The sequence below is a fragment of the Nuphar pumila genome, chromosome 7 (assembly GCF_984573655.1).
Source record: "Nuphar pumila chromosome 7, dmNupPumi1.hap1.1, whole genome shotgun sequence".
In the NCBI taxonomy this organism is placed as follows: Eukaryota; Viridiplantae; Streptophyta; class Magnoliopsida; order Nymphaeales; family Nymphaeaceae; genus Nuphar; species Nuphar pumila.
The window spans coordinates 130,796,318-130,813,553 of NC_143255.1; the positions used below are offsets into that span (position 1 = coordinate 130,796,318).

The following is a 17,236-nucleotide window of genomic DNA, read 5'->3' on the forward strand; positions in this document are numbered from 1 at the left end:
TGGCTCGTAATGAGTACATCCGAAACTCCTGTCCAACACCTTTTTTTTTTTCCTTCTCCCCTGTTTATTACATGGAGGGCACATGAGATTGGAGACCTGCCTGTCCAACCCGTACCTATGGTTGCTATCCTGGAAGTGAAACTCCACGACTCCCATTAAACAGACTATGTAGATTACAGGAAAAACCTGTACACACATTAAAATCGGGTTATTCAAATTCTAATCCCCACTAAACACGGATTAAATAGAACACATTTATAGGGCTAGATTAACTGAAAAAAGCATGAGCAATGAGTTATTACTGATTTAAACTTATTGATGCCCTTACTATAGACCTCCCTGTATATGTTTGATTAATCAAAACTTATTACTTATTTTTTGAGGTATTTTTTCATGTACATGTTTGCTTATTGGAATTTACATATGCATTCTATATAGCTTAGTAGAAAACAAACACTAGATGAAGTATTTTTCTTATTCAAATGTGTTTTTAGAGCGGTGGAAAAACAACAGCTCATATTGAACTAAAACTTGATGAAAACATTTCAAAAACCTATTGGTTAAATTGATTCAGTCCAAAGCATGACTCTTAGTGTGCGTGTGTGTATTTGACTGATGGGCACGGTTCGGCAAATGACGCACCGTCAATTTTTTTTGTTTTTTTTGGGTAATTTACCTATAGGCACTTTAAAAGTATGATGAATTTTCGTTTTCTTTTGGCTCAGTTTTCAAAATATTTCAGATAAATGCATACTTTTGTAAGAAAACACACAATGACTGCTTGCATTCTGAAATTATTTATTTGCTCTTAATTGTAGCTACAAAAGTGACAAAAAATTTAAAGGTTAAAGACTTATCTTGAGTTAGGGATATAAAAAGCAACTCAGGGGCTCATTTCAGCCATTTCTTCAAAGGTATGCATCTATCTTAAATATTAAAAACCTGAAGTCACTAAACTTAAATTTTTCATACTTTAGGTGCCTATATGAAATTTATCCCATTTATTTTTAGGATAGGCAAGTTAGGGGCCGTACGTGAGAATTGAGTTTTTTTTTTAATTTATAGCCAGAAGAAACGTCCCCCGTCACAAAGACCTGTTGCGCTGGCTCAACCTGCCATACCTACGGTCGGGGCCACAACCTTTGGTAGGCAAGCTGGGAGATTGCCCCCCATGGGATTCCAATTGGAGAGACCCCCACTATCTTAGTCGACCCCAATGTTGCATTGCTCTTCTTATCTCTCACATTTTGCTGGACTACTATTGAGGAACCCAGCATTGATCGTGATATGATATGAATATAAGATCAGAACCATATCTGTGAGAGATTGAAGCATTTCCCATGAATGTGATAAGGGAATGCCGTGTGATACACTAATTGGAAACAAACTTTTGGTGATCTTTGTACCAAATGCTTAAAATTGCAAAGAATATCAAGATTCTGTTTGCCACGTAATCAGCCTTTTCTGGAAGGTTCGGCTCAACAGAAATGCTCAAAGCCCAGTAATCTACTACTGGATGGCACGTGTCTATTCCGACTCGCTGCAGAATCTGTAATAATCTTTGGACAATGACTAATCGATCTTCTCCATATGCTCACGTTACCATGAAATTAGGCAGACGTTTTTTCTTTCTGATAATTGTGAAAAAACCACCTTGCTTGGAGCTTAAGTGCAAAATTTCTAGTCTCCCTTGCCCAACAAAGAGAATGTAAAAACTAAAATCACATAAGGGCAGCCATCATAGACAAAAGCGAGCAAAGAGAGCGTTGATGCGAGTGTTCGACATTCTCCTCAGCCTATCGATGTCAACGATGAGCCAAAGCCTTCAAGTCGATGGTGAGTAAGACCTTAAACACAATGAGAGAAAAAAAAAATACTTTTGTTGCACTCATCAAGCGACCATGCCTCAATTTATAGTGAGAAGCAGATTACATTCATGAATGTGAACCTTTCACATGTCATATTGAATGTGACGTAACCTGCCTTTTCACTAATACCCTTCATTAAGGGTGTTTTGTGTCAAACAGGGTCACTCAAGGTTAGACACAATTCAAAATGTCCAACATTCTCTCACTTGATTCATTGACACAGATAGACATATAATCGAGGTTTTTTGCCATTATCTCAATTCAATTTCTACGTGAGTTTACATGCTATCCACTATCACAAGAATGAATCACATGAGTCATGGAGATGAACACCTCTATATGAGATATCATATCATACTATTCATTTTCAGTATTTAGCATGTTAAGAATACCTTTATGAATGAGTTAGTCTCTAACTTATTTTATTGATCCTTTTAACATTGTTATTTTATTATCCTTTATCAAAACGAGAGATTCTTTATAATGAATCAATAATACATAAAATCATAAAGAATCAATTTAGTTTCAATGTGATCACATATAACCATAATGTATTGTCATACATCAAAAGGAATCAAACAGACCCATCCCTATTACATATTGAAAACATAATTTTGGTGTTAGCTCTTTAGTAAGACAATCCACAATCATTTTCTTCGTACTGATTATATCAATACACACTAAATGATTCTCTATCCTTTATTTAACAACAAAGTACTTTAACTCTATATGTCAACACGAGGTTGAGTTCTTATTGTTATTCGAGAATGACATAATAATTTCATTATTATACCTCCCAATAGAGTCCACTATACCAAGACCCATAATAAAATTTCTAATCCATATAGCCTAAAATCAAATCTCATTTAAATCAATAATTTTTACCTCATTGGCTTTCAAAAATTTCTTCATTGTCATGCAGTGAGAGATGACACCTCGATTATTCTTAGTTGCTCGCAATTGTAAAAGCAACATGATAAAATTATTGAAACACTCTTACTTCTCATAGACATTTTTCTAAGCGCTCTTACTTTTCGTAGACAATCTTTTGTTTGCCTGTGCTATTTTCTGTATGAGTGAGAGATTAATCACTCTATATGAGATTCATATCGAAAAGGTAAATGTAAAACCCTTTATTATTCACCTTTTCTAAGGCAAGTATAATAAAGTCATTATCATTTCACTTTGATGAAAACAATAATACTCTGAGCTGTTTTGCTTCCTTAATTATCAAAGAATTGACTTCAATTGATGAAACTAGTAAATTATATAACTAGAGACAATTCAATACTATATCTTTATGGGCTGGTGTACACATCTACTATTATACCCTTTGTAAATTTGAAACACAATAACCAACCTTTGGGTAAAATCATTGTTTTATAAAGTCATACACAATCTCAATACTAAATTTGAATTTCAACAAGGTCTACGAAATCCTCAATCAACAAAACTCAAATCACTTTGTTGATAACCAGAGTGAGTTGGTCGAAATCTTTTACTGTAAGTTCATGTAAAGCATATTATAATACAAATAAAGTGTATATATTCATCATCTCATGCTTAAATAATCATGGATAACTCAAAAAACAACACCAAAAAGTATCAGATCAATGACTGGCATTTACGAGTCATATTCAAGATTAAAACACTACAAGAAAAATGCTAATTAGAGACAAATATTTGCAATGGATTTTTTTTGTCGCAAATTTGCGACGGATTAGCGAGAGAAAACTATCCGTCGCTAACATTCAAAATATTTGCGAAATTAGCGACAAAAAGTTTTCTCTCGCTACTTCCGTCGCTAATGAGCGATAAATTTTTTTCGTCGCCAGACACTACAAGAAAAATGCTAATTAGCGACAGAATTAGCAAAGGAATATTTTTGTCGTGAATCTGTTTCTAATTAGCGAGAGAATTTTTTTGTCTCTAATTAGCGATGGATTAGCGACGAAAAAATTTCATCGCTACTTTTCGATTTAAACAAACCCATCTAAGGCACAAAATTTTTCCTCTCTCCCTGTGCGAAATTTAAACTGACTACTTCGTGGAGGGCCTCCTTGACTTCTCGAACGAGGATGACCTCGTGGCGAAGGAATGCGAGGAAGAAGAGAAGTCAGAGTTACCCACCGACGCTAGAGGACAAGGCCGACCCGACCTCTCCGGTATGCTAAGTGGTTTTCTTTTCCAAGCATGGCTTTCCGTTCCCGGCCTAATGATTCTGTTGGGGGTTCTGGTTTCAGGTCGACGAACAAGCGAGGAAACCAGGTCAGGAGGGTGCTGGTTCGAAGGTGCAGCCACTGCGTTGTGCAGAACACCCCGCAGTGGCTGGCCGAGCCAGACAAGCGGGGAACCAGGTCGAGAGGGCGCCAGAGAGCATGCATGAGAGTGCATCGGTTCAAAGGTGCACTCTCCTGCGTTGTGCAAAAGACCTCGCAATGGCGGGTCGGACCGAAAAAGCAGAGAACAAGGTTGGGAGGGCACTGGAGAGCGTGCCAATTTTATGCAAAAGACCCCGCAGTGGCAGGCCAAGCCGCTCGGGTGCAACACATGTGTGGTGCGGTACAAGTCCGTTCTATTGCTGCTGGAATATCGCTCGATAGGAAGCAATTTTCTTTATTTTTTTTAAAATTTAGCGACGGATTAACGACGGATAATATCTGTCACTAAGTTAAAATAGCGACAGACTAGCGACGAATATTATCCATCGCTAATTTAAAATAGCGACGGATGCGAGACAGATCATGTCCGTCACTAATCTGTCACAAATTAGCGATGAAAGTAGCGGCAAATCATTTTTGTCGCTAATTAGTGATAAGAAATATGCGACAGATGCTATACGTCGTTAATCTGTCGCTAAGCTGTTTAGCGATGGATTAATAATGGATTAACGATGGATAGCATCCGTCGCTAATCCACATTTTTCTTGTAGTGTAAATGGGTCCTTAAAGACCCTAAATCGGTCACAAAAAGCCTTGAATCAGTCACAAAAACCTTGAACCGTTCCAGAAAACCATTGAACCAGTCAGAAAAACCCCCGAACCAATCACAGGAGGCTAGAACCAGTCTCATAAACCATTGAACTAGTCTCAAAAGGATTGAATCAGTTCTTAAAAGGCAAGAATCGACCCCCAAATGCATGAAATGGTATCAGAAACCACTGAACGAGTTTTTATAATGTCTAAATCAGCTCTAGACACCCCAAAATTGGTCTCTGGAACCTCTGAACCGATCTTAGAAGGACTGTATCAATTTCTGGACCGGTTATGTCCTTAATGAGTTAAATGGCTCGGTTCTGGACTTGATCTGACCAATGGTTCCTGACTCGGTCCATCGAAGGATAGTTATAGGCCTAGACAGGGTCTCAACGAGTCGAGACCAAACCCGGTCCACCCAGAACCCCAACGGGTTTGGGTCTCAAACTGGGTCTGATAGGGTCAGACTCAGACCCAGTCCATCCGGCTCCCCAATGGATCTAGGTCATAGACCAAGTCAGACTCAAACCAGTTCACCTGAAACCCCAATGGGTCTGGGTCTCGAACCAGATCCTACTAGTTCAAACTCAAATCTGTTCACCCGAAACTCCAACAGGTCGGTGTTCCGGATCGAGTCGGACTTAGACCTGGTCCACCTAGAACCTCAACAGGTTCGGATCTCGGTCTGGGTCAGGATCTCGAACCAGGTCCGATTGGGTCGAGCATGGATCCGATCCATTGAAACCCCTAACAGGTCTGGGTCATGGATCGGATCCTATCGGGTTTGGATATAACTTGGTCTGCCCAGAACCTCCAACGGGTTTTGGTTCTACACCGAGTATGACTGGGTCCATCCGAAATGTCCAACACACCCAGCTGTGGCTTCATAATAAGAGACATGCACATGTGATTTTGAACCAGTGGCATTCCTTCAACTTCGTGTCATTCACCAGTTCTTTTCGATTGAGAAAGATGGGGTTAGGCAGACCCCTACCAGTTATACAACCATACCATTTGGGGTTCAAACTTGCAACGTCCCAACACAAGGTGACATGCACTAACTGGTCCTGCCAGACAAGCGGAGCTTCCGTTGGTGTCATTCACGCGTTATCTCTACCAAATAAGCGGTGCCCTCATGGCCAGCCAGTAGAAGTTTGTTTTATAAGGGGTCTCATAACTTGGAGTAGCAGATCAGAAACCTTCATTCACATGCATTGTGTTTTTGCTAAGACAAGTTAGATTCCGTGGATGTGCTTCCTTCTGAACGATGGGTCCCTTAAAGGTGGGGCTAATTTTGAAGTGCATGCATCATGATATAGCAAAAATATTGGCTACACTATAGAGTACCATAATCTCTAGCAAACAACTCAGAGGTGCAAGTTTTATTTGATCAATCTGACTCTACAGTCATGTTCAATATGATTCATAATTTACTAGGAAATACATTTGGATGGAGTGGTCTCTATGAGAAAACCTGATTTCTTCAGTCAGGAAATTTTAATGAGTTGTCACTACAACAGAGCAGTAGATTAGCGACGACCACCTTCCGTCGCTAATCCGTCGCTAATCCGTCGCTAACCATGTTAGCGACGGATTAGCGACAACGCGGCGATAGTATGCTTACGTCGCGAATATTTCGACGCTAACTGGCGACGGAATAATTCCGTCGCCAAGTCCGTCGCTAATTACGATGGAATAACGAGCGCTATATTCCGTCGCCAATCCGCCGGTACTAAACGGCGACCACGGCGTGGCGACGGATTTAATTCCGTCGCTAAGCCGTCGCTAGATTAATATGAATAGCGACAGAATCATCCGTCGCTAATCCGTCGCAAAAATGAAAAAAAATAAAAAAAAATTATTTAAAAATTAATTACGGAGAACTGTACAATTTATATTTCCTGTACAATTTATATTTCCTGTAAATAAAAAACAAACCACACAAAAAAATTCATATAACAAGTATCTATAATAATTAATCGTTCCACCTTAAAACTAAGAAGTTTAATTATTTACAATTCAACAATTACAATTAGGAAAAATAAAAAAAATAGAACTTCTTCAACACAGTCCTCTAATCATCGCCAAGATTTTGTGCGTCTTCTTGTTCATTGTCTTTATCTGTCCCTTCAGCTCCACTACCCTGATTATCGCTAGCAGCCTACACAAGAAAAGAACAGTCAGTATTGATAAACAAAATATAATGAAATAAATTACACACTATATGTGATTCTATCATGTGCTCATGTGTGATCTAAGGCAATAAAAAAGCTCTATATGTGATTCTATCATGCTCATATGTGTGCTAAGGCAGTCAAAAAATTGAATATGTGATTATAGCATGTTCATATGTGTTCTAAGGCATATAAAAAAACTCTATATGTGATTCTACCATGCTCAGATGTGCTTTAAGGCAAGCAAAAAACTATATATGTGATTCGATCATGCTCGTATGTGTGCTAAGGCAGTAAAAAAATTGAATATGTGAATATAGCATGCTCATATGTGCTCTAAGGCAGGCAAAGCCAAAAATTTTATATGTGATTCTATCATAAATGATATGTAACATATTCATATGTGTTCTAAGGCAGTTAAAAAACTCTATATGTTATTATAGCATGTTCATATGTGTGCTAAGGCAGTCAAAAAACAGAATATGTGATTATAATATGCTCATATGTGTTCTTAGGCAGTAAAAAAACTGAATATGTGATTATAGCATGCTTATGTGTTCTAATGCAATCAAAAAAACTTTATATGTGATTCTATCATGCTCATATGTGCTTTAAGACAGACAAAAAGTTAAATATATATATATGTGATTCTATCATGCTCATATGTGTGCTAAGGCAGTAAAAAAATTGAATATGTGATTATAGCATGTTCATATGTGTTCTAAGGCATCTAGAAAAACTCTATATGTGATTCTACCATGCTCAGATGTGCTTTAAGATAGTCAAAAAAACTATATATGTGATTATACCTGAGAGGGACTTGGAATCGAAGATCCCCTATCCTGAACAGCGGCCTTGATCTCATTTCGGAGAAAGGGGGCGACGGTGTATTGGAAGTAGTTATTCAGTGATTCATTAATGATCTCGCGTACATCATCACCGGAAAGAATAGTCGGCTGCTTGGAGCTTATGTCGGCGCAAGAAGTTGGTGAGCCGTAACTGGAAGAACCAATAACTGGTGAAGTGTTCATATTACTCCCAAACCCGAACACGCGACCTTTTTTGGGTTCACCTGCTGCAGTCACACATGCTGTAGGATCAAATGATGGATGCTGAGTAGCGTCTTCACCATATCGCTCTACCATTTGTTGCTCATATGCCTCCTACAAAATAATGTTTAAAGTATTCATTAATAATTAATGATAACATTATGATGACTTGCATATATATTGCAATGATTATTAATAGAATTAATACATACCGTTGTCGTTCTCGCCTTCTCTGATACGAAGACTCCCGTGGTCTTCCGTTTATGTGTTTCTACAAACACATCCTTATATGGTACACTGCCTCCTTTTTCTGCTTCCTGCGAAGTTAAATGACAAAAGATTTAGTACACAAATTTGCAACTATACTTATAAAATTAATATTATATATTGATGAGTTACCATTTTCTTTAGGTGGCTCCCAAATGTCTTAGATCCACCTGTGTGTAGATGGGCTTCGGGCATCTTCGATCGATTTTGTGAAGCCTTCGCAGAGCGATTTTTAAATGCATCTCCCGCCCACATATCGCACATTTCATCCCAGTAATCTCTCCTGATAGTAATAGGACCATGGCCCTTCCACAGTAATGGATCATCTACTACGCCAGATGCTTTTTTTGCTGCAGTCTTCATAGTGTGCAGCATGTCTGCAAATCGATTGACAGCCACCTTCTGCCACACCTTCCTTGCATCATTTTCTTCCACCGTAGTTGCAAAGCGATTCGAAGCCTACAAATATTTTCAGAAAGTTAGTAGACATTGCTTAAATAAATTAAATATGAAACACATTAACTATGAGGAACAACTGTATACCATGAATGAGGACCACAATCTGTCTAATACCTCCTTTGGGTACTCTTTCCATTGAGCAACTGGTCCTGGTAGATGTTGAAGAAGTGAATTCCTAATCTCCCGTACTACTTCTTGTGGCTCAAACCTCGTGCTGCACATGAATTGTTACACAGTAAATATCAATATAAAATATTTAAAAGATATGCAATAATTGAAAACAAAATACTTACGGTCGATTATCGATATACACTATTCGAATGAGTCTTCTTGTGCCAGCCTGTGAAGACCCTGTTTCCTGTGTTGGCTGTTGACTTGTGCGATCAACTGGTGTAGGTGGGTCGTATACAGGCGCAACATCATCTGTAAAAAAATACACACCAAGTTCTCAGAATGTGCATTTGAACTAATCAAGCATCTAATTAGTTATATGATATACCTATCACAGGAGCCCGTGAAGATGAATGTTGAGCCTGGCTACTACTGGATGAGCGACCACTATAACCTCCACGAACCATATTCTAACAAATAACATATGTCATACAATACATTCAAATAATTCACATCAAGTATTACAATGCATTCAAGTCATTCACATCAAGCATTGCAATGCATTCAAATAATTCAAATCATTGACATCAAGTATTGCACTAATTCAAATCATTCGTTAATTGCATAAATTATAATACATTCAGATAAATTACAATGCATTCGAATCATTCGTATCAAGTATTACAATACATTGAAATAAAATTTTTAATCATTCACATCAAGTATTGCAATACAACTCACATCAAGTATTACAATGCATTTAAATAGAGGTTTGTAGTATAAGATTTTTTTCACTAGCTTGAGAATTCTTCCTCGTCACTAGTTTGACTTTCTTCTTCTTCTTCTTCTTCTTCTTCTTCATTGTTTGCCCATCCACTTGGTACATCATTTGGATCACATTCCTCTATGAATGTTTCATCAGCTAATGGAGATATGACATGCATATCATGCGCAACATCGTGACCATAAGCGAAGTCACAGACATCATCTGATTGATAGTAATCACTGTCTTCAGCTAACTCATCTTCTTGTAACTGATCATACTCGGGGTATAGTTTGGATTTCACTTTGCAAACTGCCCACCATTCATTTCTATCTGACTTTTTTATACTCGGATATGAAGTATAATAAACTTGTTGAGCTTGCGAGGCTAATATGAATGGTTCATATGTTCCAAACCTGGATTTATGATTCACCTCCACAATGCCTGAAGCTTTGTCGAGTCTTGTTGCAGTTGGATCAAACCAATGACACTTGAATACCGTAACCCTGTTATTCATGCCTAAGTAAGTCAATTCCATTATTTCCTCTATAACACCGTAGTAATCATGTTCATTTTCACCGTAGCTGCTACCCTTGACACACACGCCACTATTTATCGTTGATTTGTTTATACCGTAGTCTTTTGTATGGAATCGATAACCATTTACGATATACCCGTTGTAGCATTGCACAACTTTGGTCGGACCATTTTCTAAATCACATATTCCTTGATCTTTAACATCACCATGTCGAACCTACGCACAGACATAAACAATTATTGTGATCACGATCAATTAAGTAACTTAGTGTTGTTTATAAGTACAAAATTTATGTTAGCTTCTTTACCAACTGTTTCAACCACTCCACAAACTTAGTTTCACGTTCTTTTTGTACTTCTGCATTAGTGAGATGTGAAACTTTGCTTTGCAACTCCAGATCAAATCGTCTGCAAACCACAAATACTTATATTACCGAGCCATGTATCCACATATAGAACATAAAAGGATTTATAATTGAGTTGCATATACATATACTTACTCGATGTATGGGTCGATCGCTGAACAATTAAAAAGAATATAGATGTGTGCTGCATCTTGCTCTCGATCTGTCAATAGCCTTGATCGGCAACTACCAAATGCATGCCCAAGTCGTTGAAATATCGACAGCTTGTCAGCTACAGTTACTTGTTCTCCATCATCGTTACGGAGCGGGCATGTGTAACGTGTTGAAATATGAGGTTCGAAGTACATAGATGAGAAATTTGAAATCTCTTCTAAAGTGTACGCCTCACAAATAGAGCCTTCTACTCTTGCTTTATTACGAACCTTTTTTTTTAGGTCGAACATGCATCTGACAAGAATATACATTTCAAATTTTAAATATCTGTCATTAAAGAGACAAATATAAAAAAACATATACCTTTCAAATGGGTACATCCATCGATATTGCACAGGGCCACCAACCCTTAGTTCATATGGCAAATGTATGATCAAATGTTCCATAACATCGAAAAATGCTGGCGTAAATATCTTTTTTAACAGACAAACAGTGGTGATGACAGAGTCCTCGAGATTCTTTACATCTGATACAATGACCTCCGATGCGCACAATGTTCTGAAAAATCCGCTCAACTCAGACAATACCCCCCATATAGGTTTGTCTAACATATCATGGAATGCTAGGGGTATCAATCGTTGCATAAAGATATGACAATCATGGCTCTTCAACCCATATAACTGTCCATCGTCAATCTTCACAGCCCGAGCAATGTTAGAGACATATCCATCTGGAAATCTCAGTTGTCTCAACCATTGACATACATGTTTTATTTGATCAGGTCTGAGCACGTACTTCGCCTTTGGTTTCAGTACTTTGCCATTATACTCTTTGAGTTCCAATTCTGGTCTTTTACATATTAATTTTAAATCCATACGGGCCTTCGGATTATCCTTCGTTTTTCCTTTAATATTCATTACTGTATTGAACACATTATCAAACACATTTTTCTCTACATGCATCACATCCAAATTATGTCGTATCAATAGGGTCGGCCAATACGGTAGTTCCCAAAAAATAGATTTTTTCGTCCAATTGTGTTCCTTCCCAAATCCACGGAAGGGTGTAGGACTGCGGGCATCTGTTAATACATCTGGAAAGTATCGCAATCTTCTTAAAATCTCTATGCCAGACAATCTTGAGGATGGACCTTCCATTTCAGTTGTGCCTGCTGTAAATGCATTCTTTTGACGTCGGAACGGATGATCGCTGGGTAGAAATCGACGATGGCAATCAAACCAGCAAGGCTTCCTTCCATGCCTCAATCTAAAAGCTTTGGAATCCTCCATGCAGTACGGACAAGCCAACCTCCCATGTGTGCTCCAACCAGATAACATACCATATGCAGGGAAGTCACTGATTGTCCATAGAACAACGGCCTTCATGTTGAAATTTTGTTTTTTGTGGGCATCATACGTGGTAACACCGTCATCCCACAGTACTTTTAATTCATCAATCAATGGCCTTAGATATACATCAAGATTTTGGCCAGGTGAGGTCGGACCAGGGATCAACAGAGACAAGAAAAGATTTGGACGTTTCATACACAAGCTTGGTGGAAGGTTGTATGGAGTTACAAATACTGGCCAGCATGAGTATGGAGTTGATCTACCCCCAAATGGATTAAATTCATCTGTACATAGACCGAGTCTAACATTTCGCACTTCCATTGCGAAGTTCTGATGAGTACGATCAAAGTGCTTCCAAGCTTCAGCGTCAACAGGATGCGTGATCTTGTTTTCATCGTGTTGAACTTTATTTGCATGCCATCTCATGTGTTTAGCTGTCTTTGAAGACATATACAATCGCTGCAATCTAGGAGTGATAGGAAAGTAGCGGAGCGACTTGTATGAAACTTCCTTTGATCTCGTGCTACCATTGCCTCTTGTCTTTGGCTTGAACCGAGGATGCCCACATGACGGGCATGATATGTCGTTTTCCTGCTCCTTGAAATACAACATGCAGTGATTTAGACAAGCATCAATCTTTTTGTAACCCATACCTAGAGCGTTGACCATAACTTTCGCACGATAGAAATTTTGTGGCAATTTCTCATCTTTAGGCAACATACTCTTCACAATCATGCACAAACGGTCAAAACATGATTGACTCAAATTATACTCGGACTTCAAATTCATTAATTGAAGAACTGCAGACAAGATAGTGTGACTCTCACAACCGTTCCAAAGTGGCTCATCAGCATCTTTAAGTAAATCATAAAATCTACTAGCTGCATCGTTTGGTGATTCTTCATCTACGGCAGTTCTTACATCACTAGAACTCATAGCAGAACCCAGTTCTGTTCCTGCAGCATCAAATATCAAATCCGTATATGGATTATCGTGCACCACATTCACCCGTGCATCAAAATCGTTTCTAAATTCTTCTCCATGAAACGTCCAGTTCTGATAATCACTCACAAAACCCTTCCTGTATAGGTGATGTCTAACGCCATGAGGTTCTACAAATCGATTATTCTTACAAATCTTGCAGGGACACCTAATCCGACCTGTGGGATCTACCGTACTGACACTTGCCGTTGCAAATTCAATAAAACTGTCGACACCATCCATATATTCATGCGATAACTCATTGTCCACTATCCTACGGTACATCCATTCACGGTTTGCAGTCATTCTGTCGTATGATGTTACGAATAGTATCCTAACCAGTTAAAAGAGAACCATCAAAATGCTATGATGAAGAAAATATCAAATTTATCATGCAATATATGATGTCATACAATCACAAGAATTATGATGCATGCATTGATAACTTAATATTTTCATGTGCAAACTATTCATGACACGATACATTCATTTGAAGCATGCTTTCAGTATACAATTTCACATGGAAGACATAATCAAATTGAAAGTAACTACATGTAAGCATGGATACAATCACATCAAACATTGCAATACATCGAAATAATTCATATCAAACAAATGTCAAACATGTACCTGCAGCAAACACACTTCAATATCCCACTAACTACTACCACGCATAGCATGGACTCCGTACTCCAAAAATAAGAACACTTCCATATTCATACATTAAAATCATGCTCAGCATGATCTCCGAACTCCAACAAAGCAGTCCTAGATATCAACAACTAAGTGAGTGTGTGAACAATAAAGTGTTACATTCAATAAATTAAATAACATGTGATGCGCTTGCCTCACTTACTCACCACGGGTATTTACCCGATTTGCATTGTTTTTGTCACTTACTTACCACGGGTGGCGGGGCACAAGCGAGTTCCGTTGAGAAATCTGCACAAAAAAACAATTTTTTAAAATGAAGTCACCACGGAAAAAAAACTGTTCTGACAAGGGGTCGACTCCCCTGCTGTTCCGACAGGGGGTCGACCCCCTGCCCGGGTCGACCCCCTACCGGAAAGGCAAGGGGCAAGGGTCCTCTGCCGAAAAATGCAGGGCGTTAACCCCCTTCCGGAAAACGCGGGGGTTAACCCTCTGCCGGAAAACGCGGGGGTTAACCCCCTCCGTTTTCCGGAAGGGGGTTAACCCCCTGCCGGAAACGGGAGGGGGTTAACCCCCTGTGAACCGGGAGGGGGTTAACCCCCTGCCGGAAACGGGAGGGGGTTAACCCCCTGTGAACCGGGAGGGGGTTAACCCCCTGCCGGAAATGGCAGGGGGTTAACCCCCTGCGTGAAAATGGGGGTTAACCCCCTGCGTGAACCGGAAGGGGGTTAACCCCCTGCCGAAAACGGCAGGGGGTTAACCCCTTACGTCAAAACGGGGGTTAACCCCCTGCCGGAAACGACAGGGGGTTAACCCCCTGTGTGAACCGGGAGGGGGTTAACCCCCTGCCAGAAACGGCAGGGGGTTAACCCCCTGCGTGAAAATGGGGGTTAACCCCCTGCCGGAAACGGCAGGGGGTTAACCCCCTATGTGAACCGGGAGGGGGTTAACCCCCTGCCAGAAACGGTAGGGGGTTAACCCCCTGTGTGAAAACGGGGGTTAACCCCCTGCCGGAAACGGCAGGGGGTTAACCCCCTGTGTGAACCGGGAGGGGGTTAACCCCCTGTGTGAACCGGGAGGGGTTTAACCCCCTGCCGGAAACGGCAAGGGGTTAACCCCCTGCCGGAAACGGGAGGGGGTTAACCCCCTGCGTTTTCCGGCAGGGGGTTAACCCCTTGCCGGAAACGGGAGGGGGAGGGCGTTACCTTTCTCCGGGCGGCGAACGGTGGGACCAGCGGACGGTGGGACCGGCGAACGGCGGGACCGGCGAACGGCGGGAGCGGGACCGGCGCAGGAGCAGCGAAAGAAGAAAAGGAAAACCTGGTTGGGATTAGGGTTATTCGAAAGTTAGCGACGGATTAATTCCGTCGCTAAGCCAACGTAAAATCAAATTCGCGAAAATAGCGACGGATTATATTCTGTCGCCACATCCGTCGCTAGTTAGCGACGGACTAGTGTCCGTCGCTAACGTCGTCGGTAAATGGTGCGATCGTACCGACAAAACAATCTGTCGCAACATCCGTCGTTAATTAGCGACGGACTAGGCGACAGACTATCTTCCGTCGCTACTTTCATAAGATTCAGTGATAATAGCGACGAATATTTGTCGCTCGCCAATCCGTCGCTAACTAGCGACGGAATCTTTCCGTCGCTAACGTCCGTCGCTAACAACCTATTTTCTTGTAGTGTGTTGACCATTGGTTTTTGAAGATCATAAACGACACAATCGATGCCTAAACAATCTATCTACATTATATTCATACATTATCATCTATAGAAGATTGAAAAATGTGAAAACGGGTATCTTGTACTAGAAAATACAGTACTTATAGTCGATTGTAGCCAATGTTTTCCACTTTTAACTTTTACATCCTTTTATTTCTTTCTTTTTTATTTCTCGGCAAAAATGACCACTTGAATGGTGAGGGAAGGTTTCATATGTTCCAGAGATCTAACGTTTGTTTGGCTTTGTCAATCTTGAGAAATGATGGTTCAGATTTTGGTGGGGCCTACAATGGAGATGGATTCCCAGGTGCCCACCAAAGTTCTAGAAAGGCCGAGGTGACTTGCATTTTGAGAGGTGACCAATCTTGTCTTTGGTTTTTATTCTCCAACGTACTTTGTCAATTGAAATTTTATAATGCCATTATGTCCAAGATGGAATAGAAAGCACGATTAGCCTTCTTTTGGAAATGATTGAAGGGCAAATGGCATCAAATACTCACCAAAATTCTCCCTTTCTAAATAAAAATTAAAAGGCATCCCGGCATGATTAATCAAAGAAAAAGGAGGGAGACAGAACCTTTGGCTTGTTGTTGCTTAAAAAGGCGAAGGACAAAGGAGCAATTTTGTTTTTTTAATTATTTTATTGGTCTTTTCCTCCGGGTGATGAGGGCCTAGTCGCATCCCCACGAGCCCTCTCCCTCTCATTAGAGTTTCTTTTTTATTAGGTGTAAACAACAAATGCACTACAACCAAGTTGATAGTTGATTGCAGTTCCTCTGAGAATATGGAACAATTGCTGAATTGGGCTAGTGGTGCAGCAAAGGCCCCTCGACATGGGAGTATGGTCGTGTAGGTTTGTGTCATAAAACTTTACAAGTGCACAGGGACCTCTGGTAGTTCAAAAGGAACTCTTTGAAATACATCCAATTGCATGAAAATGCTCTCATTCTCTCTGAAGTAAAAGAAAGAATCATATCAATCATGCCAAACTACTAATGCTTCTTATTTCTAAACCCTCAGCTGCATGTTCAACCTGCACAGCATATTGAATGAGGACCCTGAGTTCCTATGGTGGTGTTTGGATATAACCCACAGCATGGGGGAGGGAGGGAATCAGATTGAGATCAAATGATCGCGTAAAATCATTAACTCTCTTATATATGTCCTCACGTGGCCCATTCCATGGGCCCCACTGACACAAATGCAGTCCCCACTCAAAATGTTGCCACGTGATTGGCCCCAGGCAACATAAGAGATGAGTTGAAGGGATCATTGGGGTCCACCTTGATCAAGTATAGCATTTCCAAGCTTGCCATAAAGAGGGCAGATCAGGTGCAATGTGACTGCACCAGTGGCGGACCCAGGGGTGGGCATGGGTGGGCAGTCGCCCACCCCAGAATTAGAAACTGAGGCAAGGGGGGTGGGCATGGTGAGCCAAGCAATTCTTCAATTCCTTGTTTACCACGACATCCTACACTTGATTCTCGTCCTCATTATAATTTTCCTACTTTACAATGACAAACTTCTCATTTGCATAAACCAACATTGAGAAATGTCAATATCTTAAGAAAGTCTTTGTGTGTGTGCCAGCACTTGTCAGTCACCGTTCACCAATATTGCTATCAGCAACATTCTTAGTTGAAAAATAGTCACTCTTTTTCAAAGCTCTAGTAAAAATTTTGGCAAAGAAAATTTAAAGAGAAAGGCCTTTTGTCTAGCTGAAGTACAATGCATCAACAACACAAAACATTTTTTAAAAATAAGTAAAAACCACACACAAAATAGATACATGATATAAACTACTAAATA

At 40.1% G+C, this 17,236-nt stretch overlaps 1 long non-coding RNA gene across 1 annotated transcript; it reads right to left on the reverse strand.

The window, feature by feature from the left end:
- Window positions 1–6,803: 6,803 nt before the first annotated feature.
- LOC149833556 (uncharacterized) lies at window positions 6,804–14,992 on the reverse strand. The gene is made up of 3 exons (XR_016433179.1): window positions 14,908–14,992; window positions 13,956–13,993; window positions 6,804–7,004 (listed from the first exon to the last, which is right to left on the reverse strand). It is a non-coding gene; the product is annotated as an uncharacterized LOC149833556 (long non-coding RNA).
- Between the last annotated feature and the right edge of the window lie 2,244 nt (window positions 14,993–17,236).